The 10,373-nt window shown below is 44.2% G+C and overlaps 1 non-coding gene across 1 annotated transcript; it reads left to right on the forward strand.

Moving 5' to 3' along the window:
• The first annotated feature begins 9,968 nt into the window (after positions 1-9,968).
• Positions 9,969-10,043, forward strand: Trnat-cgu (transfer RNA threonine (anticodon CGU)). The gene has a single exon. It is a non-coding gene; the product is annotated as a tRNA-Thr (tRNA).
• The last annotated feature ends 330 nt before the right edge of the window (positions 10,044-10,373 follow it).

Raw genomic sequence — 10,373 nt, forward strand, 5'->3', positions numbered from 1 at the left:
TATGAAAATCCTTCGAATTTAATGAAAATCAAATCCAAATAAGCTTCACAGATATTGTTTAGGATCCACTCTTAAATGTGTTCATCACTTCACTGTCGTCTATATTCACATGAAATTAAATGATTTGTAAGTGGTACACATTCATCATTTATGTTTCCAATTAGCTCTTACTGAGGTTTTTAGGATAACATTTTCAGTTCTTCGTCCTGTATGTGTCTTAAATTTTGTGGAGAAAACAAAAAGCCGAATATTTCGGAATACTTAGCCAGTTACCCCAACATTCTTACAAACCTTTTAATATTGTGTCAGCAACAGGGTAGACAAAAATCAGTTTTGTATTTTTCGACTGGAAGCTGTGCCCTGCAAACCATGTCGTCGTTTCTGTAATAAACTTACATCGTCTTCTTGCCGATTCTCTTTTCGGGAAATTTTGGCTCGACCTGTAAACTTTCACCTACCTCTTTCGCAATTATCTGCGCATTAGCAAAACTTTCATCACGTAAATTCTCAAAAACACTAAACTTTCGAGGGATTTAGCTGTCTCTCCCACTTTCATATTTTCTCCTTGAAGTGGCTTACTTGCAGCTTTAATGGCAAAGAGATTATCATATCGTGTGACAACGCCTACAGTAAATTCGAAGATTTCTAATTCGTTCACGGCAGGCGAGTATGGTTCGCTCTGTTTTGATTCATCAGTGCCATTTGCTCACCTAAAGACGGGCATCCTCTACTCCTCTCGTCCAGTACGTTATGGGGGGTACATACTGATAATGTTGTGGGAAAGGCTAACCAAAGACTGGGTTTCATTGGCAGGACACTTAAAAATGTAACAGATCTACTAAAGAGACTGCCTACACTACGCTTGTCCGTCCTCTTTTAGAATAATGCTGCACTGTGTGGGACCCTTACCAGATAGTACTGACGAAGTACATCGAGAAAGTTCAAAGACGGACAACACGTTTTGTGTTATTGCGAAATAAGGGAGAGAGTGTCACGGATATGATAGAGGAGTTGGGCTGGACATCATTAAAACAAAGGCGTTTTTCGTTGCGGCAGAATCTTCTCACGAAATTTGAACCACCAACTTTCTCCTCCGAATGCGAAAATATTTCGTTGACGCCGACCTACGGGTACATAGGGAGAAACGATCACCATAATAAAATAAGGGGAATCAGAACTCGCACGGAAAGATACAGGTGTACGAGATTGGAATAATAGAAACTTATTTTGAAGATTGTTCTATGAACCCTCTCGCAGGCATTTAAATGTGATTTGCCGAGTATCCATGTAGATGTAGATAGCTTTGACGGCTCTCCACCCATCGAATATCTGAAAGCTTCTCCACTGTTCAAGTTGGTATCCTGTTCAATAAGACTACCCATCTCTGACGGATGCACAAAAAACAATGTACGTTCTTTGAACTACAACTAAAACTGCGTCTGCTTTTGCTGAAGATTTTACCGCATCTGGTAGCAGAAGATTGAGACGGTCACTACCGTTCGATGTGTAAAACGCTCTTGGATTACATTGTAGGATTCGGACTTGAACAGGGCTTCGATGACCTTTCATATTTGCGCCATAATAGTAACTTTGGCCTCTGAAATCACGGATTTCGAAACTTAGTTGATCTAGTTTCGACAGAAGGAGTTCAGTAAAACTTTCTTCTGCTGTTGAAGTGATGTTCAGAAAGTCGACAAAGTGGTCTTCAGCAGCCACTGCTTTTTCTGATAAGTTTACAAACCTAGCAGTCAGCGTCATTTGTTTATTGTGGCTTGTATCAGGAGTACAATCACAAAGAGGTGATACCTACTGCAGCTGGTAGTCCATAGTTGCCGGTATCTAGCATCGCCTTCCACTTCTGTCGGCTCCACTTGTTTGAGAATTGTTCATATTCGATCCTTTCACTGCGTCCTTGGTCATCGCATTCTGTGTTTTCCAGCAGGCTGCGAATGGGGGACACTGTACGCATCTATCAGCTCGAAGTATATGGCCAAACCACCGTAGCATACAATGCCCTAATATTCGGCCAATGTGTGGCACTCCAAACCGCCGGTACAGGTCTTCTTTCGTTCTTCGTCCCCATTTACCTTCCATGGTCCACAGACGTTTCGAAGTATCTTCCTCTCGAAGGTACAAAATGCTTCTTCAGTTGTTGGTGATGTCGCCAATGTGTCACAACCAATTGGTCGTACTAGTGTCAAGTGCAAATGAATCTTACCGTATTCTTCTGTGTATCAGTCGTGACTTGAATAAATTGTTCAGGTTAGAGAGCATGCGACTGGCGTTTAGTTGGGGCCTAATGGACTAATAGCCACTTTTGCCAAGCTAAATAAATCAACAAACAGCTAAATCTATCTTGGAAGAATCCTTGTGTCACTGTGCATATGCATCCTTCCAGCACAACCTTGTCATCTGACGAATATTTGCGTACATGCAAGTGCTACATCACCGGATCAAAAATGTGAAAATCAGTCGTAATTAGGTTAACACTGTGCACTCAAAACCAATAGTCTGAATTAGAGATGGGCAAAACTGTTCTTTTCAGAGATTGGATCAGAACTGTTCACTCCCTGAAATGAATTAGCTCTTTTTCATGACTCACCACTCATTTACAATAGAAAATAAATGGAAGGCTCATTGCCCTTTAAACTTGGTTTATTCCAGTACTATACCTGTATTTTGATCTTATTTGATCCTATTTTGAAGTAACACAGATAATGAGTAAGAATTTTGTATTGTTTATTGAAATTTCCACGATATGACAAAGTTTTGGATTATTGATTTATTTTGCACTATCGTGGTTTTTTGGGTGATTGGAAAATGTTGTAACTTGAGATTTACATTAAAAATATATTTGGCTATAATGTATTAAAATTTCATTAACCTCATACAAATACATCGCAAGCCATATATTTTTAAAGTGAACGTTTCCTTCCGAAGACGCCTAAAATCGCAAAATCCGTACCAGAATAAGAAAAAAATATATAAATTTGACTGTAAAACGAAAGTGCTGCATATAGCCTTACGCAGAATAAAACAAGGAAAATATTGGTGTATCACATTTTGCGATACGTTTATCGGTTCGCTCGTAATTAAAGCGTAAATTCGAGTGTCCATAATAAAAATCCTATAGTAAGAGGAGTCGTCAGGAACCTAATCTAATCAGTTTAAACAAATAAAAATAAAATAAAAACAATTGATGTATACATAACATAATAATGTAATATACATAGCGGTATTACTACGAAGAACAATATCCAGTAGAGACGAACTCCGATGCAGAGGCGCTGAGTCGAGCAGGTTGAGCCGCGAACTGTATTACTGCGTGAGCTGAGACCGCAGAGACCAGAGTGACACCTGAGTCGCTTTTCTCAACGCTCTGGCTAGAGTCGAGACGGTGGGGCGAGCGTTGAGCGGGCGAGTTCCAAGGGTGGGGGGGAGCGGTGAACTCACCCGCTCCGAGACAAATCGTCCGTTCCCTTGCGAGCAGGTTGTTGCAAGTAGTTCCTGTGTTATCCGCTAGGTGGCTCTCTGTCCTGTTGCTCGCATCAACTGCCCAGAGGGCAGGACGTGCGACTGAAACGATCGCCGACAGAGTGCGATGCGAAGTTACGCTGCGCCAGACACTGCAGGCGGCAGACGATGCACAGAGACGGCACGGCATATGTGAAACACAAAATCCAATGGGGCACTGCACAATGCAGGCAGCCAAGGTAGAAGCAGTGCAGAGGCCGGCGCTGGCTGTGTTGTGTGGCGTGCACTGTGCTCTGACCAGCAGAGGCGCTGCTGATATGCTCCGTCTCTCTCTCTCTCTCTCTCTCTCTCTCTCTCTCTGCCGTGGGAAACGTTTGGAGCTACCGTTCTTTTTTTCTGAATCACTGATTGTTCACTCCTTTGAAAAATGCAACTCTATGCATTAGTTCAAGAGCGGATCCCCCATCTCTAGTCTGAATGCGCTGGATTGCTTTCCCAGCTATGTATGAGGTGGGCGGCATTATGCTGAAGCAAAATCACAGATTTTAGAAATTTTTCTCTCCGTTTTGATTTTTATATTCTCATTGTCACTATAGCTGTCATGATGAAGAGTTTCAACTATAAGAGTGTAACGTGTCAGCAGTGGGCTTTTCATATCGCACCTGTTACGTCAAGTCGACCACAAAATTCAGATATCATTGGAGAGAGACGGAGGCGATTCTAGAAGTCGGTCAAGGAGGGGGGGAGGGGATTTGTAGGAATGGAATATCGCTTAACAAAAGGAGAGTTGGGGTCCTCCACCGACAAACGGGTAAAATTTGGTGTTGCTTAAAGTAGGTTTTGGTAACTGTTTTGGAGTTCAGGGCAAAAAATGTGCACTAATAAATAATGACACCCATTTTAAGTTAAATGATATTTATTGGTTTAGATAGTAAGCTATTTGCCCCTCTTATTATTTTGGTAAAATATCTTTGAAATACATTTCAACCTATATTGCAACATAATTATAAAAAAATGATTGAATCTGTTGGAGTAATATATTCGCTCATTTCTGACGTCATTTTATCCAGTGTAACATGATACTCCACCTCCTCCCCCCCCCCCTGGCGCTACCCCTGTAGAGAGATGGCAGGGTTGATGGGAATGATGGGTAGGAAGGTAGGTAAGCGATATAGCCAGCAAACTGACAGAACACCGAAGAAATACGAAAGTAATTAGGAGTAACAGCAACGAGAAACTAACAACGAATTTGGGGATCATGAAATAGACAAAGTGAAGCAGTTCTGCTGCTTTGGAAGCAAAATATATCATAATGGACGAAGGAAGGAGGAGATAAAAAGCAGGCTAGCCCGGAGAAAGATGGAATTCCTTACCGAAAGAAGTCTAATTAGTACCAAACATCGACCATAATTTGAGGACGGAATTTCTGAAAAGGTGCGTCTGGAGCACAGCAATGTACGTACGGAAGTGTGTCATGAACTGTGGGAAAACTCGGAATGAAGAAAATCGATGGGATGTGGTGCTATAGAAGAATTTTGAAAATTAAGTGGACCGATAAGACAAAAACATAAGGATGATCTTCGTGGAAACGAATATGTGGAAAACACTGAGAAGAAGAACAGTGATAGGACTTGTGTTAAGACCTCAGGTAATAACTGCTATGGAACGAGAGGGAGCTGTAGAGGGTGAACACTGTAAAAGAAGACAGAGATTGGAATAAACACGACGAATAATTCAGGCACTTGGTTGGTAATGTTACTCTGAGAAGAAGATGGTACTGATGAGGAAGCCGTGGCAGGCTGCTTCAAACCAGTCAAAAAAAATTATGACAAGATACGTAGCTGATGGGGTGGGGCGTTAGGAATGTTTGCATTGTGTGGGATATATAGGGGTGACAGGACAATTTGTTGAGCACAGTGGCAGTTAGATGAAATGCATGAAATGTAACAGCTCAACACATTTCCAGAAACTTCCGAAGTAATTGAGACCAGCCACGAAATAAATGCGAGGGGTTTCGGAACAGCTGCCAGGCATACTTAAAGCCCGCTGGTGGCTGTGGGAACATTCCACCACGTCCGCTACGTTCACGAATTCGCTTCTCACATACCTGTATTCTCTCCAACAGGTGTGTAACCCGACTGGGGAGCTCACGAACGAACTTCACGCTGTGCTCTGGCGGACATCCAAAGAATTAGTCATACAGCGAAATGTTAATACGGCGATCCATCACGCAAGTCGCCGGAACATTGCTGCCACGTTACACGGGCATCAGTTCCTCGGTTCTGTTTCTGAGTCAGCGCGTCTTATTTCGTTAAGTGGCTTCATTCTCGAGGCGATAAATTACGTGTTCAGGCCGAAATATTGCGTCTCGCCTCTCCACTGGTTACACAACGTATGAAGTATCGCACTGGGTAAGCGCGTTGCACTTTCACCGCCAACATTTGTCATTTTTCCTGTTCTCTTTATTTCTCATTCTAACATTCTGCAATAATCACATCTTAATTTTTATTACAGAGACTATCTTTCCAGTCTTTCATTTCAGTTTGTTTCTTTTTTTTAAGTGACGAATCTGTCGATTGGTTTGATGTGGGTCTCCATCGTTTTCTTCCGTACAAGTCTTGTGCTGGTGCCTTTTTCCCGCAATGACGCAGGGTCGGCATGGTTAAGCGGATTTCGCAAGCTTAATTGAAGGGGTGGCCAGATGCCCTTCCTGCTGCCACCCCGTACCCCCCGGGACGGAATTAATGTAACCCAACTGTCTATATCTAGTGTAATCCATGGAATAGTGCGAATGTGTTCAGATATCTGCGAGCCGTGTAACTGAGGCGGGACGTGGGGACCAGCCCGGTATTCACCTAATGGGATGTGGAAAACCGCATAAAAACCACATCCAGGCTGGCCGGCACACCGGCCTCCGTAGTTAAGCCGCCGGGCGGACTCGATCCAGGGCCGGCGCGCCTACCCAAGTCTAGGAAGCAGCGCTTTAGCTCTCGCGGCTAACCTGGCGGGCCGTTTTCTTCCATACGAGTGGTATTCATAAATTTTTATTTACCACCTAAGAAATATTTATTGTTTATCATCTGTATCTGAGCACACAGGGAGTTCTGCAAACAAGAAGAGAGGAGTAGGTATTAACTATAAATCAAGGAGTAAGACAAGCATGCAGCCTTTCTCCGACACTTTTTAATAAACATACTGACGAATAAATCACGATACCATAAATAATTTATTCAGAGTGATGATATTTCGGAATACATTCACTTAATTGACTGACTTTGCAGCTTCACAAGTTAATGTGTGAGAAAAGCCATTGTAAATGTGAAATGCTGGTACGTTAATAATCATTCCGGAATGTCGAATGTAAGCATGCAAACATGCATGCATTGTGTTCTACGGGTGCCGGATGTCAGTTTGTGGGATGGAGTTCCATTCTTGTTGCACTTAGTCAGTCATTGCAGTGACGGTTAATGCTGTTTGTGAATCACACTGGAGTTGTATTATGGTGATATCCCGTACATGCTTGATTGGGGTCAGATGGGGTGATCGAGATGTCCAGGGCAACATGTCGACACTCTGTAGAGCATATTGGGCTTCAACAGCGATGTGTGGGCTAGCGTTATCCTGTTGGAAAACACCCCTGTACTGTCGTTTATGAATGCCAGGACAACAGGTCGGATCACCACATTGACGTACAAATTTGTAGTGAGGTGCGTAGTATAACCACGAGGGCTGCTCCTGCTGCCATACGAAATCGCACTCCAGACCATAATTCCAGGTGTAGATCCAAAGGTTGGTTTCAGGCCCTGAACTGGCCTCCTTCTAACCAAAACACTACTATGGGCTGTTCAAAAAGTCTCTCCGCAGTGCCGTGTGATTGTTAGCCGCGCGTGCCGTATGATTGTTCGCCTGCCTGGGTTACATCCCTTCAAGTGGACTCTCCCAACATTCCTCTGTTTCGTTTATCTCAGCGAGCGTCAGTAGTATCGTCGGTGTGTGTCGTTACGTGTTGACGAGAACGTTTAATTCCTTTGTTCGTTTGTTTCGTTTTTGTCACTGTTAAAATGCTAACCATTGAAGAACGTGTGTTTTTAGTCGAACAAGTGTTCGAAGCTGGCGGTAAATACACAGTTTCAGTTCGTCAAACATTTAATTCAGTTTTGCCGGAGAGAACACTCCCACATCGCGATACTGTGCGAGATTTGATTAACAAATTTCGAAGTACGAGTTAAGTGACAGATGCTCCGAGAAGTGGTCCTCCTAGCGTTTTCTCTGAGGATAAACTACTCGAAATTTCTGATAAAATGTCCATGAGTTCGAACAAGTCAGTAAGAAAACTCGCCCATAAAATAGATGCTAGTGTCGGAAAGACCCACATAGCTGTAAGAAAAAAAGTAGAGCTTTTCCCATACAAAGTAACAGTCGTGCAAGAACTGAAAAATACTGATCATGGCAAGAGACTGCATAATTATCAATGGTTCAAAATTTTCGTTCAACAAAATGGAAGAGTTATTCTTAATGAATCGTTTTTCACTGATGAGGCACGGTTTCATTTATCCGGGTAGATGAAGTCGCAAAATTGTCGTATGTGGAGTACTGCAAATCCATTGTGTATTTATGAGGAACCACTTCATTCTGTGACAATAGGAGTTTGGATGGCAGTTTCTAGATGTCGGATTGCGGGTCCCATATTTTTCAACGAAACAATAAACGCCCAAAGATACTGCAGTGATATTCTGTACCCATTCATAGAAGAACGTGTGTGAAGTGAAATACTGAACGGTTATTTTCAACAGGATGGTGCAGCCGCTCATACAGCTCGCGTTTCAGTGTCACTGCTTGCTGATATTTTTGGTGATCGCATCATTTCACGGGGACTTTGGCCTCCACGATCGCCTGACCTACCACCACCTGACTTTTTCTTCTGGGGTGCAGCGAAAGCAACTTTCTGTAAAAACCGTCCAAAATCCATCGATGAATTGAAAAGTGCAATATCCACTTTCACTACTTCTGTTACAGAAGAATGCTACATGTTTAGACGAATTGAATTGTGTATTCAACAACAGGGGAGGGGGGGGGGTGACAGTTTCAACATGTAAGGCGAAAATTTGTAAGTAAAAATGAATATTCAATAAATTAATAACTTGTATTTCACTGAGTTTCATTTCGGAATATTCACTGCGGTATACGGCACGCGCGGCTATCACACGGCACTTCGGAGAGACTTTTTGAACATCGGCATCGAGCCAGAACTGGCTTGCATGAGCAAACGCATCAGACCTCCACCCTGCCCTCCACAGATATGTAACAGTTCGCTGTGTCAGTGTTGCCACTGCTCAAACTGCAGCCGAAGACGCTGTACGACGATCCAGAGCCATACGCCGGAGACGATGGTCTTCTTCCCCGTCCACGGTAGCTGAGCAGTCAGCGAGACAGAATGTCAATCCTATGGGCCGGTTTCGATTCCCGGCTGGGTCGGAGACTATCTCCGCTCAGGGACTGGGTGTTGTCCTAATCATCAACATTTCATCCCCATCGACGCGCAAGTTGCGAAAGGATAACACACGGCGAACGGTCTACCCGACGGGAGGCCCTAGTCACACGACGTTTACATTTATGGTATATACTAAGATGGTATCTGTTCATTCAGACATGTCCGCAAGAACAGATACCACCGGTGACCATGCAGCTCGTTAGAAGGAAGTTACAATGAAATGAACACCCTTAGCTGCTTACAGGCGTTGACATACGTCAACAGGGACAGATGAAAATGTGTGCCCCGACCGGGACTCGAACCCGGGATCTCCTGCTTACGTGGCAGACGCTCTATCCATCTGAGCCACCAAGAACATAGAGAATAGCGCGAGTGCATGGATTTATCTCTGGTACGCCTCCCGCGAAACGCACATTCTCAACGTATTGTCCCGCACTACATTCGTAGTGCGTCCGCCCATTATACTCATTACTCGTGGCGCGTTGCCGATTCCTGTAAGAGTTCGGGCACTGTTTGTGCATTCGCACAGAAGAAGAAGATGGTCAAGTGGCCGGTGAGCCTTAACTATAGCCGTCCGCTGGTGGCCGAGCGGTTCTAGGCGCTTCAGTCTGGAACCGCGCGACCGCTACGGTCGCAGGTTCGAGTCCTGCCTCTGGCATGGATGTGTGTGATGTCCTTAGGTTAGTTAGGTTTAAGTAGTTCTAAGTTCTAGGGGACTGATGACCTTAGAAGTTAAGTCCCATAGTGCTCAGAGCCATTTGAACCTTAACTATACATATACTAAGATGGTATCTGTTGTTTCGGACATGTCACTTGACCACCTTCTTCTTCTGTGCGAATGCACAAACACTGCCCGAACTCTTACGGGAATCGGCAACGCGCCGCGAGTAATGAGTATAATGGGCGAAGGCACTAGGAACGTAGTGTGGGACAATACTTTGAGAAAGTGGGTTTCGCGGGAGGCGTGCCAGAGATAAATCCCTGCAGTCGCGCTATCCTCTGTGTCCTCGGTGGCTCAGATGGAGAGAGCGTCTGCCACGTAAGCAGGAGATCCCGGGTTCGAATCCCGATCGGGACACACGTTTTCATCTGTCCCCGATGACGTATGTCAACGCCCGTAAGCAGCTAAGGGTGTTCGTTTCATTGTAATTACACTTATGGTCTTGCTTATCGTGGCAGTCCGGAGCTCGGTCATCTTGAGACTATTAACGTCCTGTGACCACCGCCGCCAGCGATCATTTACGGTGGGTATATTACTGCCAAGACTTACTGCAATATCGCGGAAGCAACAGCCAGCTTCTCGTAGCCTCATTCAAACCAAGTGAGCTGCTCATAACGGCGTCTTCGTCGTTCAAGTGGGTCTAAGCACTACGGGACTTAACATCTGAGGTCATCAGTCCCCTAGACT

The sequence above is a fragment of the Schistocerca cancellata genome, chromosome 10 (assembly GCF_023864275.1).
Source record: "Schistocerca cancellata isolate TAMUIC-IGC-003103 chromosome 10, iqSchCanc2.1, whole genome shotgun sequence".
Taxonomy (NCBI): domain Eukaryota; kingdom Metazoa; phylum Arthropoda; class Insecta; order Orthoptera; family Acrididae; genus Schistocerca; species Schistocerca cancellata.